Genomic DNA, 19,168 nt, shown 5'->3' with positions numbered 1-19,168 from the left:
AGAAAATCTGAACTTCTGCTGCCCTCCTCCTAACATGGGCAGCCAACAAATAACTGCACTTATTCTCACCTCAAACTACTCATGGAGGAACATAAGGATAATAAAAAACATACAATGGAGTCATAACTGAGATTAAAGGGAGAAAGCAGTTAGAACAGAGAATTGGCAGACAGCTTCCTCTCCCACCTGTGCTGCCCCAAAACATTATCCTTCAAGGAGCAGGTGTCACACTGCAACCAAGGGGTGCTGACCTTTGCTGTATGGGACCATCTTATGAATTGCTGCAAGCACTTGGGAGCCCTGGGTAGCTGAGGTCAAGTACCTAAGGTCAAGCTGAGCATTAGAAGCCAGAACTGGAGCAGAGGGGAAGGCATGGGGACTTGATTACTTAGCCCTTCCTCCTTTGAGGGAGTGAAGTGCAACCCTAAAATTTGTCATATATTACCCATCCAGCTCACCAGGGCTGACTAGACAACTAGAATTCAGAAGAGGAGTCCTGTTTATAAACAGGAAGTCCTGTTTATAAATGTTTATAAATGAGCAAGTGACCAGGGCAGCTCATAGTGGTTGATAAGCAAAGTGCAGCAAGAAGTTTTCAGTGAAGAACCTGCAAATGTGGCAAAATCAAGAGAATTAGTTAGAATTAGGAGGTGGGGGGACTCTGGTTTTTAAATTTATGCATGTTTATGTAAGTAGAACATTGTGCAGTGTATCACTGGCCTTGAATGACTGGATTTTAGTCCCTTCTTGGTTCTGTGATCTAATTATGGATATATTAAACCTCCACTTATGTCATCTGCACTTAGAACTAGTACCTCTTATCCAGCCCATAATGCTGGCTATTTTAAGGAGAAATTTAGTCACCCTTATCACATAGTTTCCAAAGTTAATGATTTCCTAAAGCAAGGGAATCATTATAAATGGGTCCATATTGCTTTCCTCTAATATCTTTCCTGAGTTGAAATGAGTTTATATACTAATGAGCATTAAAAGTAAATTTTCAGAAGCATTTTTAGGGCTGGTGTCTGGCTCAGACATTTACATTCCCTTGCAGGAAAAGAAACTGTGAAGAAGGAAAATAATACCCTTTTAAGGTGAGTCTCAGTGAATTGATACATTAAACACAAGTGCTGATGAAGTCATCAATATAAATCATATTATGCTAATCAGAAAACAACCAATACAAACCAAATTCCTCTATCATGTTATTTTTATGTTGGCCTTGACATAGCAACATGGAATCTGAGGAGATTCTTAACTTGAATGTACAAGCAACAACATGAATATCAACAGGATAAACATTTTGGAAGGAAATAAGAATAATGTATCCTGCATGGATTTACAAAATGGAGCCATCTTGAGGGGGAGAAGTTTGCTTTGGTAAGGGTAGAAAAATTCAGTAAAATTTTCTCAACCATGACTAATAGAATAAAATGAACCAGAGGATTTGTTATAATTATTTGTTGGATTTCATTTTACTTTTGGGGGTGGTCAGTAGAAGGAGAGTTGTCTAATAGAAACATCCAAGACCTGTTTCCTTAAGATTTTAAAATATATCTCTAATATAAGCAGGTGTATTACTGTATATTTTTCTGGGCCTTTATGAAAACTGTGGATAATTCTGGGCACCAAATAGACATTGGACTAAATGATTTATATTATTTGTACTCATTCTTATGAGATCATGCTCGTGAGTAAATGAGTAAAAACAAGTAAATGAGTAAAAACAAGATGAGTGACAATAAAACTCAGAAGCTTTTAAAGAAATATTTTAAAGAAGTAAGAAAGTTGAAAATTAATTTCTCTGCAGCTTTGCCATGTTATCTCAAAATTCAAAGATTTCAAAACAAATTTGAGAATCTCAGAGCAAAATGTGACTCAAAGATAGTATCTGTTGTTCTCTTTGTTCCCTTGACATTGCATATTCTTTCAAATGCCTCTGGTGAGAGATGGTAAATCAGTTGGTAATAGAAGTGTGAAATAAAAATCAGCGAAAAGTACAAACGAAGAAAAGATAGCTATAAAATTCTGCACTGGAAAAACACCTAAAAAGCATAGTCTATATGAGTACAGAGCACTTTTGACAGAAGTAATTGAATTATAAAGCAAGTTCAGATTCTAGTAGTTAAAAATTAGGATTTTAAGGAGATTTCTAAAACAATACTCCATACTTCTGCTCACATTTCACGACCATAACTCAATCCCACAGCCATATTAGGTGGTGAAAGAGACTAGGAGTGGCAGACTATATCAGTGAGCAGTAATTCACTCAGTACAAGCCTAAGTTCTATGACAACGGAGAGGACGGTTATCAGGAGACAGCTAGCAATCTCTGCCATGTTCCGATTCCACAGCTCTTCTTCAAACACTCCCCTCATTTGACTCCTAAAATGTGGTCATAACATCTTGTTAACATAGCACATGCTGATTTGGGAGACAACACCTCCCCCATTATCACATTTAGCTGCATATGACCTTGTAAAGTAGACATGATTATTCCCTTCCAATTCTACCGGTAAGAACAAGATGCTCAGGGGATTACCGTAACTTGTCAAGAGTCAGGACAAGCATGAATAAGTTTTGTTTTTGTTTTTTCTCAGTTTCATTCTAGACCCACCTTGTTCACCATTACACCACAACTTTAGGTTCATCTTCTGCCTCTCAGATTATCCTTCTACCATCTGCTAAGATAATTTTCAGAACAAAGTAAAATCATGATTCACATTGACAAAGGCTCCCTCCTTGACCAAACTTTTCTTGAGGACTTCTGAGTTCTCTTCTCAACAAGGACTTTGTCCTCAGGGCTGCCTAGCCCTGTTGTAGGAAGAATACTGCTAAGCCAGTTTAGAGAGAATATTTCCGCCCTTGATATCTGAACGCCCTAATTAGCTGATCAAATTCCTCACCCCGCTCCATTCTCCAAGTGATATCTGATCACCATGAGCTGCCATTAATAAGAATCCTGTTCAGTCAGTTGAACAAGAATTTCCCCACCTTTGATGTCTCCTCTCAGTAATTTTCCATCCACTGACCCCTCTCAGCCTGCTCCTTGGCTATAATTCCCACCTGTTCTTGCTTTCAGAGTTGAACCTGATCTCTCTCCCCTATTGCAATGGCCTTGACACCTATCACAACAGTCCTGAATAAAGTCCTCCTTACTTTCAAACAAATGTCAGAATAATTTTTTCTCTAACAACATACAAATATAAAAATGCATGTGTGTTAGGGGATTTTTTTAAAATTCATATGATATGAGGGTTCAAGGCAGATGATGTGACAGGTTCAAAGGGAAAGTCAAAATAGTACAAATTTATATAAGGGAATATTGAGATACATTGTAAATGAAGACAAACTGGTTTTTCCTTAGACAGGGGAGTCACATAAAAATCACAGAACAGCATTTACACATCTATCAGTTACCTACAACATATGAAGGAAGAGTTGTAAAATAGCTCAAAAACAAACTGTGACCAGGACTAGAATCTGATCACCTGAGAGGGTGTGCTACAGATAATGAATAGTTTTCCAATGAAACACACTTTTTTTCTACACATCTGTGTTTGTCCTTGAATTAGTCCATACATGTAGGCTCATCTCCTTCTTTATTACTCCCTAAGATAACACATTCTATTTTATGGGTTAAATTCGCCTTCTTATACTGATCATCTCAAAATACTTACTTCCACCCCCTGTATGTCTCACCCACAGTATTTTAATGTTATGCTATGTTCACCCTGTACTTCAATGTTATACATGGCATCTATATTTGAAAGCTCAAACATTATGTAAAACTTCAAGTACATAAAATTAATACCTCTGTGCATCTCATAAAATTAGACCTACTTTTCAATAGACCCACTTCTGCTATTGTCACAACTATTATTCTAGTAACCCAGAATTAATGCCTTAGAATCATTTTAAATCTTCTAACTTGTGCTCCATTTCCAATAGTAATTAAGTTCTGCTTATTTTTTCAACAAAAGGTTTCTTAGATGCAAGCTTCCCGTTCCCTTTTATTATTCACTTAGTCCTAAATGTTTTCTAATCTTTCCTCCCTCATTTACATATCCTATTAATCTAATGTAGGGCTACCAAATGAATCTCTGTAAACCACTTTCAGCATGTAACATAGATATATAGCATAGCAAGTATACCAGATACAAAATTGAATAGGTATGGCAGTTGTAATTTTCAAAGGTGGCTTGTAACAATATTTCCATATACTCTTATTACTACATGATATTCCTTTGTGATTGCCTCAACCAACAGAGTACAGTGGAGGTGACACTATTGACATCCAAGGCTGGGTCTTAAACTCTGATACAGTTTCCACCTGGCTCTCTCTCACGATGCTTACTCCTGGAACTCAGGCTCCATGCCTTACGGAAGCCCAAACCACATGGACAGGCCACTTGGAGATACTGTAGCTTAGAGCCTCACCTGAGGTCCTACCTAACAATCAGCATTAACCACTGGACGTGGTGAGGAAGTCTCCAAGATGACTCCAACCTCAGCCCCTGTGACAGCCACCACACAAAAGAACCCAAGTGAGAACTGCCTGGCTGAGGCTGATCAATGACTAGAACACTGATAGATAATAATGATAAGCTATTATTGTGTTTTATGCCACTACATCTGGGTGGGCTGTGCACCAATGGCTTAAGCAATACCATAGGGCAGGCATATTGTATCATAACTTAGGTTTTTTTATGGCAAAAAAATTAGCCAGTGCAGAGTTTGTAAATTGTTGAATAGGTGTGGCATTTCTAAAATAGAAAACTATTTTGCAATAACAAAATCACAAAGGGAAGAATGACATATTTGACTACCAAAACATTTATAAAATTTATAATGTAAGAAAAAAATACTAAAGAAAACCAGCTTGAGAAAACATTTGATAATGTATGAAAAACAAAGTATCAGCACCCATTCAAAATAAAGAGCTTATGTAAATGCCCCCCAAAATACAAAAGATGCCAGGCACAATTCATACTAAAGGGAAAAAGTTACAAAGATTTTGAAGAATATTCAGTCTTGGTTGGCTATAATCAAAGAAATGAAAATTAAAGCATCATTAAGATATAATTTTATATCTATTAAAACAAAAAAATTAAAATATTGACACCAAATTCTGATAATGTGTTGAAATTTATGTATTTATACACAACTGTGAAACTACAAAATTGTGTCCCTGACTGTTCCTTGCTGAAAAGTGATATACGTTTTGAAAGTCATAAAATATTCATAAGTAATTAATTCAGCAGAAAAAGAACAGCTACCCAGGCAAAGATATTCATTACAGCATTATCAAAAATAGTAAAAAAAAATAATTTAATAAAATTTAGGATGACACGGAATGGTGAGTAAACCACAGTGCAACATCTAACAGAATACTATGTAGTTATTGATAATAATTGTAGAAAATTAAAAGTACTTAATAATGGAATCTTAAAGAAAAGGAATACAAAACCATATAAGTGTATTCACAAAGCAAAGACAAAAAGGAATATTTTTTAAATCGTTGTGTTCACTTCTTGAAATTGAGAGATATCTTTTCTTTAAAAAACTAGCTGTAGGGCTTCCCTGGTGGCACAATGGTTGAGAGTCCACCTGCCGATGCAGGGGACACGGGTTCGTGCCCCAGTCCGGGAGGATCCCACGTGCCGCGGAGCGGCTGGGCCCGTGAGCCATGGCCGCTGGGCCTGCACGTCCGGAGCCTGTGCTCCGCAACGGGAGAGGCCACAACAGTGAGAGGCCCGTGTACCGCAAAAAAACAAAACAAAACAAAAAAAACCCCAAAAAACAACAAAAAAAAAACTAGCTGTAATGTGAACTCATGGTTCTGTAATAATAAGGGAAGAAAATAGATCAGTGACAAAATGAATGTAAAAATCGCAAACCTCAGAAACAATCAAGCTTTTAAAACGTTTGTTTCCTTTACGATTGGTTCAGTCAAAAGACATTAATTAAAACATAATGAAATAAATCTATCAAGTATATTATCTTGGAGAATGTTAAACTCGTATCTCACATTTTTACCATTTCCAAAAGAATTCCAAACTAATGATTACCCCAAATCAAAAAAAGTTCACAGTGTGAACTGCCATATCTAAAAGAATCAAAAATAAAAGGAATCATTCTATCTCCACAATTCAAAAATTCTTGTTAATACTATAGTACAAGTATAAATATATACCTTTCAGTTAAGGATTATTATGGCGATGATTGAAGATGAGATAGAAAGTGAAGAAGGTACAGACACAAAGGTATGCAGAATGTGTGCAACAGTTGTAAGTAAATAACCATCAACAGATGGTAAATTCTTTTTGAGTGATCTTCAGTAACAGGCACTATCCCACTTACAAAGCAGATGCCACACAGAAGTCCTATAATTATCCATCAGTAAGGAGAATTTGGAGGAGATTAAAGAATAGAGAGGTCTGTGCTTTCATTTAACACACACACACCTCATATGTAAAATGGTGGCCTTTTAAAAACACACTATGCTGTCAGGTCACAGATGGAAAGATGATTTCAAAGACATCTTTCATATGTAAATTGTAAATAATTTACTCAAGAACATGGCTTGGGCTAGAAAATATTGCCAGTCAGTTCTCTGTATGCATTTTTATATGCCGAGCCTGACAACCCATCTGTCTGTAGTTCTCTTCCTTACCCCAATAAAATTCTATACATCCCTCAAACATAAAGATGAGTAAGGGAAGTAACACAGGCAGAGCTAAACAAGAAAGCCTATTTTTTCTCATACAGTAGAAGTGATTTATAACCAGCTGAAAAATTAGTAGCCAGAGAGAACAAAGTATATTCTTTCTATATGTCAGTTAGATCAAGGTCTGGAACATGCTGACAAGCTCAATGGCTAATGCAATTAGATTGCTTCATTGGGACTCTGAGGGCTGACACGGCCATGCATTTCCTTAGACCTGTATGGTAACCAAGTTCATGGTAGGTGCAAATCTGCAGGATGTAATAAGCCCAAAGACCTTTAAGAATGTCCTCAGAATCTCTAATTTATATCTTATTCAACTTGAATAATAGGTTCACTAAAGCAAAATACTGTGCATTAGAATAATTATGTTTACATGTGTATGAAAACCATATTTTCTTTAAAAAGCATTTGAATATAGTTCCTGGTACTCTCTGACATTTATTACTGAGATGTAAGAAATTCAAGTAAAGGACTGAGCAAGACAACAGGAGCAATTGATTACTTTAATGATTTTATATACCACAGCATGTAATGCCAAGTGTTTTCACGTTATCCCACTTAAATATGATTTTTATGTTGTATGAAGGAAGCAGACAAAAATCAGCACATACACTATGATTCCACTTATATAAATGTTTAGTTAATGAAAATTAATCTATAGTGATAAAAAGCAAATCAGTGGTTATCTGGGGATGGAGCAGGAGACAGGAAGGAGGAAGGAATTACAAAGGGTTTTTACAGGGAAATTTGGGGCATGATGAAACATGAAACATGATCCATTATGTTTCATGGGTGTACATGTAACAAAAATTATCAAATTGTACACTTTGTGTGCAGTTTATTATGTCAATTATATGTCAATAAAACTGTGTACAAAAAACAAATTAAAATGTTATTAAATTATTTTTAAAGAAAAGGAGATTTCCAATAAGGTTTCAGAAAATTAAAAGCCCTCCCTTTTCCGGAACTGGGTTTCTTTAGTTTATCAAGTTAACATTCATATTTTTTCATCTGACTTTCCCATCTACACTACACTGACAGTAATAAGTTATTTCTCTCTTCTTTTAATCTCTTCCCTAATTACAGAGAAAACTATAGACTAGATGCCACAGAAAGTTACAAAGGCATGTGTTCCTACCATTAGGACGTATAGCAGACCCCTGTCAGTGAAGTATCTCCTTTCCTGTTCGAATAGTAGAGATGCTCAGAGATCATCTCTTACCATCTTGGCCTTGAAAATTTGCCGATCTGAAAAAGGCTATCTGTTTTTCCCATTCTAAAAGTTTCCCTATGAAGAAAATTCCACCAACAAAGTAATAAATTCTTCTGTCTGAGAGTTCTTATTTAGCATTTTCTATGGGAAATTTTCCCAAGTAGGTAATTCCCAAGGTATAGAATTTTGGACCTGCACACTTGCTCAACACATATGCTTATATACAGGGCCATGCTTCTTTTAAATTTGCTAAATTTCTCTGTGAATACAAATCTGCATTGCATGTAATGAATAACTAGTGTAAAAATAGAGCCTCATCAGCTTTAGTCGCAATTAAACCTTTTATTAAATATGCTATGACTGCTTTTATTACTTACCACAGAAGAGAAAACTATTTAGTCAAGTACTAGATATAGAAATGCATGCTTTTCAAATTAGTTTTGACCAAAACCAGACTAATTTAGCTACAGAAGAGGGTTGACTCTACAGGTAATTATCACAAATTTCATTTAAGAAGGATTCCTTCAACAGTGGTAAACACCTGCTTTCCATATTAGAAGCAAACACGATTTTAATAACTACATATACTTGTGCTACTGCCTAGGGAAAATTTAAAGACTCCTTTAAATAAGATCCAAAGTGTCCCAACATTAACAGATCTTATAGCAAGTAGATTCTTTCAGGCAGTTGAAAATAAAAGCAGGATATTTCATATAGCATTCATTTATTACATCCCGACAGTCATAGAGAAATGCCTTGGGAATGATTTATTTGAGAGGCATTGAATGTTCTAACTTTGAGTCTCAGAGATAATCATAGACCTGCTATTCAGAATTGTCACAGAACTCAAACAAGATATTGATTTCCTTTAGCCTATTGATTTCCTTTAGCCTACATACGAAGGATGTCAAAGTTCTGATCAGGGTCTGACTAAGGGAACCGATTCAGTTCTAATCTTTACTTAAAAGTAAATAAAATGTATATAGTGATCCTCTTGATCATTTAAGCCAGTACCATTCTCACTTGGTATGAACATATAAAAATAAAAACAGTAGGAAACAGTTCCAAGAGATAATAAAATAAAAAACAAATGACATCTCTATAGGACATTACAGCTTTTCTAAGTGTTTCATATTCATTATGAACTTCCTCAAGGCAAATCCAGGCAATATAGTAATGACTACACACATCTCATAGGAGACAAAACTGAGTTACAGAAGAATTGTTAAGTGACTTGACAAAAGTCACACAGTCAGTATTTTAGCCACAGAACCTAAATTTTCTGACTTCAAATAGAGTATTCTTTCTTATTTTTGTACTGTATACCTTGTTATTGCTTTATTCTTATTATGGCAGTAATATATGAGAAATGTAGGAAAACTGTAAAAGCAGAACAATATAAAGTAGAAAATTAAAATCATCCAAAGTCCCATCACCCAAGACAAGCGTTGGTAAAATCTGGTGTATTTCTATAGATATGTATTGATAATACATTTACATATCTACTATCTCAGATCAGATTTTCTAGAACACAGACTCTGAAATGAAGATTTGTGTGCAGAAGGTTTAATGGTTTATTCTCTGGAGCAATGCCTGTAAGAGTAAGGGAAGCAGACTGGGCAAAGAGAAGAGCTGGAGAGCAATGCAGCTGCAAAGAGACCTCAGCCAGTTCCACAGGGGGGATCTAGATCTTGAATGGACTTCTCCAGCGGTACTGAATTGAGATCCGGAGCCCCTCTGTAATACAAATTGACTAGTGATTGGACATAAACTGCCCTGGGGGGGACAGGACATCAGACAAGACACTTCCCGTGGGTCAAGAGCAGTTCTAAGAGAGGGACGCAGATGTGGGCTCTCTGTCAGCAGCCAATCTTCCAGGCAGCTGATGGAGTAAGTGTTTCTGTCCTGAAGAAGAAACCACAGCCTTCACTACAGCCCACCCCATGTGCCACACAGGTCCATTTGCCTCATAGAGTAAATCCACTTCCTGAGCAATAAGTTCTCTGGGATTCTGGTTGGTCTCTATCACTGAGGAAACGTAAAAAGGGGAAGGTTAGCAAAACAAACGATAGTCACTGCTACAGCAGCTGGACTCAAAGCCACAATTGATGCTCATCGCCTCCCTCGTCAACAATCCTCTCTAGATCCTCACATCTTTGGCTAACACGTCTGCTGGGCTAGACCCTCAAACCTGAGAGATCTGAGCCTCCTGGTCATCACGCCCTTCACAGGCCTTGTCTGGGGCCCTTGTCCATTTATCACCAAAACTGGCCAGAGGAACATCAAGAGACACCCCCGAGCTGGCCCGTGTCATGTACAGCAGTCCCACCACCTCCAGATGATCGAGGTCAGTTACCTTCCTAGAATGGGGAATCCTTTCCTTGCCCATGGGTCCCTCGGCCACAGGAGCCCAAAGTGGCCAGGCAACAATTGATGGGTTTTAAGCTTAAATTAAATGGAACTCCTGCACCATGGTAGAAGGCTTTTTCCTCTAAGAGCCAGGACTTCCAGCCCCAAAGAGCCTAGAGTTGTGGGGATAAGCCCAAATTATTCTCCAAGTGGAAATGCCAATTAGCTTGACTGTCATAACCACTTCACTATGTATATTTAGATCAAATCATCATGTTGTACCCCTTCAATATATATAAATTTTATTTAAAAAAAATCAAACAGATAAATAAAATTAATTGTTTCAGGACTACAGATATATCTAGTTCTATATTTCCTTTTTATTACTTATCAATAACTATTATTCTTATAATATCTAACACCAATATGAGGCTACAAGTTCACTAATAAAGACTTTAAAAATGATTCCTCACTAAAATGAGCAAAAAATCTCATCCACAATTATTAGTCACTATTAGTTATTAATCATATCATTGATTATGTGTTGCAGATTTAATATTTTAAAATAATGAACCAGCACTACTTCGGGTGCTCCCTTTAGTTTAGCACAGTCCAATATCCACTGAATCTAGAAGCTTTGCAGTAAAATTTTCTTTGATGTTTGACTCTCTCGCCAGCATACAAATCCAAAAATGTTGGTGATTATGGTTTCCACTTTCCTTTTTGAGTTTTTTAATAAACTGTATTCTTCATATGCTAGGAATAAAAAATTCTTAGTTAATAGCAGAGTGAAGATGTTGATCAATAGCATGTGTATTTTTAATAAGGCAAAATTATCCTAGTTGGAGGAACATTTCCCTTATCCTTTTTATTTCTTGGGAATCGTAAAACAGAAATCTTCTCCCTTCTACATGCACACTATCATGGATAAGCTACTACAGAACCCACTCTCAAACCACCATCAGGACCAGAGCAGTTTGGAATGCTTTCAGCTAATTTCTTTTATTAATTCCTGATCAACTTTCAGGAGGATTCCACTCTGCTGATTAATGTTTTATCAATAGGGAATTCAAAGGGAACTGAGGTGGACCTCTTCCACTCATTTTCAGACAAAAATGTCATTCTTTCTGTACTAGTAACATTTCTTCTGAAAACCATGTATTGGGAGCCTTAATAGTTGTGCTACATATTCATCTCTCTTTCTCTATTAAATGGGATCTGATCTTTCCATGTTATTTTTAACTGGATTCCTTTTCAATCATGTCTATAATTGAATGCTGATTCTCAATTTTGAAGGATACCTATAACTTGAGATTTTATAAAATTTTATTCTTTTTAAAGTTTATTAAAGAAAAATATAGTTGGTTGTTTAGATTCTCTTCTTCCTTATTGGAAATAATCAAAACTTCTTGTTGACTTGAATGTTTTTGGTCAGTTCTCAAAATGCAGGTCTGACACAGAGGTTTATGATGCTAATGACTCCCTCTCAATTGATGGGTTTGTCCCACACCAGCCCGAGGATCTTTCCTACTCCAGCTTCAACTGTCCTTCATTAGCCCATTTTCTCTATGTTAGCATCCCTAAGGTTGCTGTCCCTTTAGCTCATTCCTGATATTACCACTTTTGCCTAACCCTTACTCTCTTTTCAGCTTTTGAACTATCTTCAGCCCTAAACATTATTTTCACGTGCCCTCACCTCCTTTTCTGTAACACTAACAACGACCAATGGTAAGACTAACAACCAAGGATTAAAAGACAATATTGCATATATGTGCCACATCTTCTTTATCCATTCATCTGTTGATGGACACCTAGGTTGCTTCCATGTCCTGGCTATTGTAAGTAGAGCTGCAATTAACATTTTGGTACATGACTACTTTTGAATTATGGTTTTCTCAGGGTATTACTCAGCCATAAAAAGAAACGAAATTGAGCTATTTGTAGTGAGGTGGATGGACCTAGAGTCTGTCATACAGAGTGAAGTAAGTCAGAAAGAGAAAAACAAATACCGTATGCTAACACATATATATGGAATCTAAAAAAAAAAAAAACAAATGGTCATGAAGAACCTAGGGGCAAGATGGGAATAAAGACACTGACCTACTAGAGAACGGACTTGAGGATATTGGGAGGGCGAAGGGTAAGCTGTGACAAAGTGAGACAGTGGCTTGGACATATATACAGTACCAAATGTAAAATAGATAGCTAGTGGGAAGCAGCCACATAGCACAGGGAGATCAGCTCGGTGCTTTGTGACCACCTAGAGGGGTGGGATAGGGAGGGTGGGAGGGAGGGAGATGCAAGAGGGAAGAGATATAGGAACATATGTATATGTATGACTGATTCACTTTGTTATAGAGCAGAAAGTAACACACGATTGTAAAGCAATTATACTCCAATAAAGATGTTATAAAACAAAAGGCAATATTGCTAAAATGTCCATACTATCCAAGGCAATCTACAGATTCAGTACAATTGTTATCAAAATTCTAAAGGTATTTTTTACAGAAATAGAAAAACCAATCCTAAAATTTATATGGAACCATTCACAAAGGACACAGCATAGCTAAAGCAAACTTGAGAATAAAAAAAAAAAAAAGAACTGAAGGCATTACACCACCTGATTTCAAATTATATTACAAACCTGGAGTAATCCAAACAGTATGATACTGGCATAAAAACAGACACATAGACCAATGAAACAGAACATAGAGTCCAGAAATAAAACCATGCATAAATGGTCAACTGATCTTTTACAGGGTGCCAAGAATACACAATGTAGAAAGGTTACTCTCTTCAATAAATGGTGTTGGAAAAATTGGATATCCACATTCTGCAGAAGGAAATTGGAAACTTGTCTTACACCATACACAAAAATCAACTCAAAATGGATTAAAGACTTAAACATAAAACCTGAAGCTGTAAAGCTCCTATAAGAAAACATAGGGGAAAACCTTCTTGACCGGGTCTTGGCAATGATGCACAAACATGACACCAAAAACATAGGCAAGAATAGCCTAAAAAATACGTAAGAGGGACTACATCAAACTAAAAAACTTCTGCACAGCAAAGGAAACAATAAAATTAAAAGGCAACCTATGGAATAAAAAGAATATAGTTGCAAACCATTTTTATATGAGATTGATTTATAAAATACATATGGAACTACAACAACCTAATAGCAAAATAGCTAATAATCCAATTAAAATATGAGTTTATGACCTGAATAGATATTTCTCCAAATACAACATACAAATGGCAACATGAACATGAAAAGATACTCGACATCACTAATCATCAGGGAAATCAAATAAAAACCACAATGAGATATCACCTCACACTTGAATGGAGATCATCAACAATACAAATATTAGCATGGATGTAGAAAAATTGGAACCCTTGCACACTGTTGGTGGGAATGTAGAATAGTGAACCTGCTATGGAAAACAGTATGGAGTTTTCCAAAAATATTACTAACAGAACTAGCATATGATCCTTCAATTGCACTTATGAGCATTTATCCAAAAGAATTGAAATCAGGGTCTCAAAAAGATATTAGCACTTCCATGTTCATTGCAGCATTATTTACAATAACCAAGATATGGAAACAACCTAAATGTCCGTTGATGGATGAATGGATATATGACATATACATACAATGGTATATTATTCACTCTTAAAAAGGAAATCCTGCCATGTGTGACAACATGAATGATTCATTTTGCTAAGCGAAATAAGCCAGCCATAGAAGAAATTCTGCCTGACTCCACTTACATGAAGTATCTAAAATCATCATGCTCATAGAATCATAGAGTGGAATGGTGGTTACCACATGAATTGTTGATCAAAGGCCATAAAGTTTCTGTCATGTGAGGTAAATAAGTTCTAGAGATCTGTTGTGCAACATTGTACTAATACAAACAATACTGTGTTGGATACTTGAAAAATTTTGTTAAGAGGGTAGATCTCATGGTAAGTGTTCTTACCATAATAAAATATTTTTAAGCCAAAATCTAGAATGCTTATAACATGAAGATTTTATTTCGCACTCCTTTGTCATGTCCATCATGGGTTGGCTAGGAGGTTTACTGCAAGGCTCTGTACTCTAAGACATAGGCTGATGAATATCCATAATTTCAAATATGCCTGTCTGTGGCAAAGAAAAAGAGAGAAATGCCAAATAGACATAGCCTCTTAAAACTACCACCTGGTAGTGATATATGTAATTTCTACTCACATTGAGTTACCCAAAGCAAATCACACTTAACTCCAAAGGGGAAGAGAAGCATAACCTTACCATGTTCCCAGAAGGAAAACCAGAAATATTTTATATGAGCATAATAGTATTCTTTATTTTAAAAGTATAAATATCAACCAGTATTATTAATCTTCTTAAGTGGGATTCACAACTATTATAAGATTTAAATAAATATAAACATCAAGGACATCTTACTCACTACTATTACAGAATCAGTTGTCAGAATTCACGCCCAGAGAGTTTGAGCAACCCTGCCAGTCTGCAACTCTTGGAAGCCTCTTTGTAAATCCAGAAAGTGAATCTTCCAGGAAGAGAAAGGTTTTGATTGCCACAGGCTGTCTCAGTCAGACCACAGGAGATCAGAAATACCATGAACAGGGCTGACTTTCTACTTACTTGTAGAAACCAGCAGAGAAAACTTAATGTAGCACCAAAATACCACTTGTTGCCACAACCTTCTTCTTTGAGAAGAGTCCTATTTTTCCTTTCATTCAGTCATTTATTCCATAAATATTATTGGGTGCCTGTGTGCAGTGCGAGGTGCTAATTGATGGAGATACAGGTAGTAAACCAGCAGATAAATATTAAACAACTAATTGCATAAATTAGTATTTAATTTCAGTTGTGGTGGGAAACTGTCTTAAGAGGTAGAGGAATGTAGAATCTAATTTCAAGTGATTTTAAAATTCCAGTTCACTCTGTTCCTAGCTATGTGACCTTGAGTAACTTTACTGAAATGTCTCCAGGTCTCAATTTCCTCATCTCCAAATCAGGAATATAGTGTCTACTAATACAATAAGAATGCCCACATTATAAATTTGTTGAGAGGATTAATTGAGATAATATATGGAAAATGCTTTACACATGCCTACCAGAGTTAAATGCTTAAAAGATTTTTACTGTTATTTTTGGTTTTGCTCATTAAAAAGGAAAAGTACTGGCAGCATACCATCCTAAAACGAATAGAAAAATCACTTTCACTAAGAATTTTGCTGAAATCAGAAAACTAAGAAAAATATGATTGCTCAAACAAGTACAAAACAAATTAACAAATTAATTCTAGGAACGCTAAAAGTTAGCAAAAGTTGGCATAGCTAAAACTTTACAGATGAGTGATCAAGTCAATCCTGATAAACATCTCTTCTCTATATCTCATCTCATTTCTGGTCAGTCAAGAATCTACTGAAAAAGGAGGAAATGGCACCATCCTAAATTTTCTTTGATTTTTCCAATGAAGCAAATAAGCCAGGTACTATTATTCTCAACTGGCTTGAAGAGAGTGACACACACTAATCCCAAATCCCTTACTAGGATTAAGGCTTGTTGGAGTCCTAACTTACACTTAAATGGCTTTTGCTATTCAAATTTACTTATCTACTTGTGCAGACAATTTCCATATATTCTGGGAATGAACATGTTAGCAGCAGCACTTATTATTAATATTTGTAGTGGGGATACCAGTCACAAAGCACTCTTTGAATACACTAATTTATGTTTTCTTTTTAAAACTCTGAGAAGTAAGTAGGGCAGGTCATGTTATCCCTCATTTTTCCAGTGAGGGAACTCATGGCCTCAATGTAAGTGACTTGCCCAAGATCAAATGTGGGTGACAGATTCTGATGCAATTGGAAACCCTCTGATTGAAACATCCAACGCTCATTTTATGCCTTGGAGCACTGATTAATTATTCAGGAAGCCATGAACCTCTGGGGAAGGGTAAGAAATTCAGGGACAATCACAAGGAAGTGGGGACATTGTTAACAATAGCTTTAACTGTCAACTCTGGTCTAAATTTTTGTTGAATTTAAGAGGTTTTAAATAGCTTTGCAAAATGGCAGTGTATTAATGGACTTGACCATTCTTTTTTCTCCACTCTAGTCATAGTGTTTGAGTTAATGTGCCTACAAATGCAGACTGCTTGTGAGTGCATATTTGCATGGCATACACCACAAAGTGATCCTAATTTGATTCAAGGGCTGGGAGGACACAGTTCGAGCCCATATGGCCATTTGCCGCACCAGCTGGCACTGGCTGGCAGGATGCTGCCAGATGGGTCTTCACAAGACTGCTAAATCAACAGTAAAATTGGGAGTGGAGTAATCAAATATGCCATTACTCTGAAAACAAGAAAATGACACTGCATACCTACTTGGTACACTGGAACAGCCTTGAATCACAAATAGAGTTCTCGCTTAAGAAAACTGAAATGCAAGGTAAGAAAGAAAGTACTTTAGATGCAAATCTGTCTCTTACAGTCATGGTAAAACTTTTTAACAGAGAACAATTCAAGGGATAGTGGTATCTTTTTCCACTTGATTTATAATCCCTCTCAGGTTTTTGCATAAAGGAGAGGGTGATAATGATGTACTGGGTAGAGAGGCCTAAAAACAAGGTGGCAGATCCAGGAAACTGGCAAAGAGAGATAAGGGTACCCAACATGGTCACTTCAGCTAAAAATGCAGCCCCCCATTTATAACCCTAATGTTGGAGCATGGCACTCATCATATACCACCTTGTAATATAACTATTATACATATATCACTGTCCTTGCTAAAACAGTGTAATAAAAAGATGCAGATTTTATAACTGGATCAACCTAATTTGAAATCTAGATAATTACCATCTACATGGCCTTGAGTAATTTACTAACTTCTCTGGGCCTTGTTTCTTCATATTAAATAAGGCTGATATTTACATATCAAGGTTGCTAAAAGAATTAAATGAGATTTTATATATATGATATAGTACATTTTATTATTATATATTTATTAATTATTTATACACATTAATAATTAATATTATATATTCTATATACATGTCTGGCACAGGATAGGAAGGTAATTAATGACAGCTGTCATTTTTATTGTCATCATATAATTTGGAGATTTACCCAAAGGCTAGCAATTGTGCAGAAAAGGTAATAGAATCTTTCTGGAAAGAAGAATGGATGAATGAATGAATGAATGAAGACATAAAAATGCCAAAGTTAATAAAGAAATGCAGGCTGTGTGCCATACTAGTTCAGTGAGATGGCAGCAACACATAGAATATAAAGAAGGCCAAATGCTGAGGTTGTGCTTTGTTAATGAGGAAATAATAATTTTTTATTTGGTTTAAAATGAAGCTTCCAAATTAATAGCCCCAATTTCTTTCTTTCTCCAAATTTTCTTAAGACATAAACAGATATACATACAGCAGCATTTGTACTGTTTGTTCCTTCACAGTAGTTCTCAGCTTACAGCTATGTACTTACTTTTGTGGGCACTTGATTAAGGATGCCTCATTCTACTAAACTCAGAGGTCTATGAGGGCAGGGACTGGGTCTCTGACTTATTTCCATAGCCTTAGTTTCTGGCACATTGGCTAGCGTGTGGTAGGGATTCATAGTAACTGTTCAAAAAACAAAAGTTCCCCTCTTCATATCCTAGAAGCATGCCAAGGGATCGACATTATATGTTTGGGTTTAGTTTTCTTTATTAAATAACTAGGTTTTTTATTGAAGTAGAGTTGATTTACAAAGTTGTGGCAATCTGCTGTACAGCAAAGTGACTCAGTTATACACATATAGACATTCTTTTTTTATATATTCTTTTCCATTATGGTTTCAACATAAACAGCTAAGCTTTAAAAGAATTGTGTAGAATTGATCATTGATCATTTTAGACATTCAGACACTCTATCGCTTGCATGGGTTACAGAGCTTTCAAAATCAAATGTCAGAAATGGAAACCTAAAATAGCATTCTGCTTTCGGGTAGTGATCCTACAAAGACTGTCTCTGACTCCAACATTATTTAGCATAATCTCTTAAGATGTTCCTCATTGCTCTGGTGGCACAGTCAGAAAAGGCCCCAGTACTTAGGAAAACTGGTACCAGAGCTAGTGACAGCCTCTGCTCTGGACCATATGCAGAAGAAAATTCCAAAAGTAAAAATCCCATTCCTGAATCCATGCACTCAACTACATTTATCCACTCTTGATAGGTCCTGGTCTGACATCAGGATCAAGAACCATATGTCAAAACAAAACAAACAACAACAACAAAACGGAACTTGAAAGCAAGAGTATGCGGTATGCTTTTTAAGTAGAACAGACCTTATAGACAGGATTCAACATCAATTGCTAGTACACACACACACAATTTATTCTGTTCTCAAACAACTCTGAAAAGCCATAATATATAATAGTTTTTGGTAAAGATACCTACTTCCCATGGCTATTTTAAGGAGTAGCTGAGAACATGTATGTGAAATGCTGAGTCAAAACTGGAATCTCTTGAATGTTGGCTGGAATGCAAGAGTGAGAACTTGATCCATGGGGAGTAAGGGGATGAGGAGATCACTCAAGAGCTACCTCTCAACCACTGGTATTTGAGAAATGAAGATTTGTTTTCTGTTTGTAATCCTCTTACGCCTTCACATATATTCCAAATTTAATCATTTCCCATCATCTCCACCACTCCCACCTAGTGCTAGTCACTACCATGTCTTCTCTGGACTCCCTCCTTTCAAACAATCCCCTTATTACCCTTTACCTCCCCACCTTCCAAAGGCACCTCCCAATTTCGTCTATTAACAATTGAGCATCCAGAGTGATCCTTTTGCCAAAAAAAATCTGAT

Source organism: Lagenorhynchus albirostris, chromosome 14 (assembly GCF_949774975.1).
Source record: "Lagenorhynchus albirostris chromosome 14, mLagAlb1.1, whole genome shotgun sequence".
Lineage (NCBI taxonomy): Eukaryota > Metazoa > Chordata > Mammalia > Artiodactyla > Delphinidae > Lagenorhynchus > Lagenorhynchus albirostris.
The sequence above is the reverse complement of the archived record's forward strand: the minus strand, read 5'-3'. Positions refer to the sequence as shown.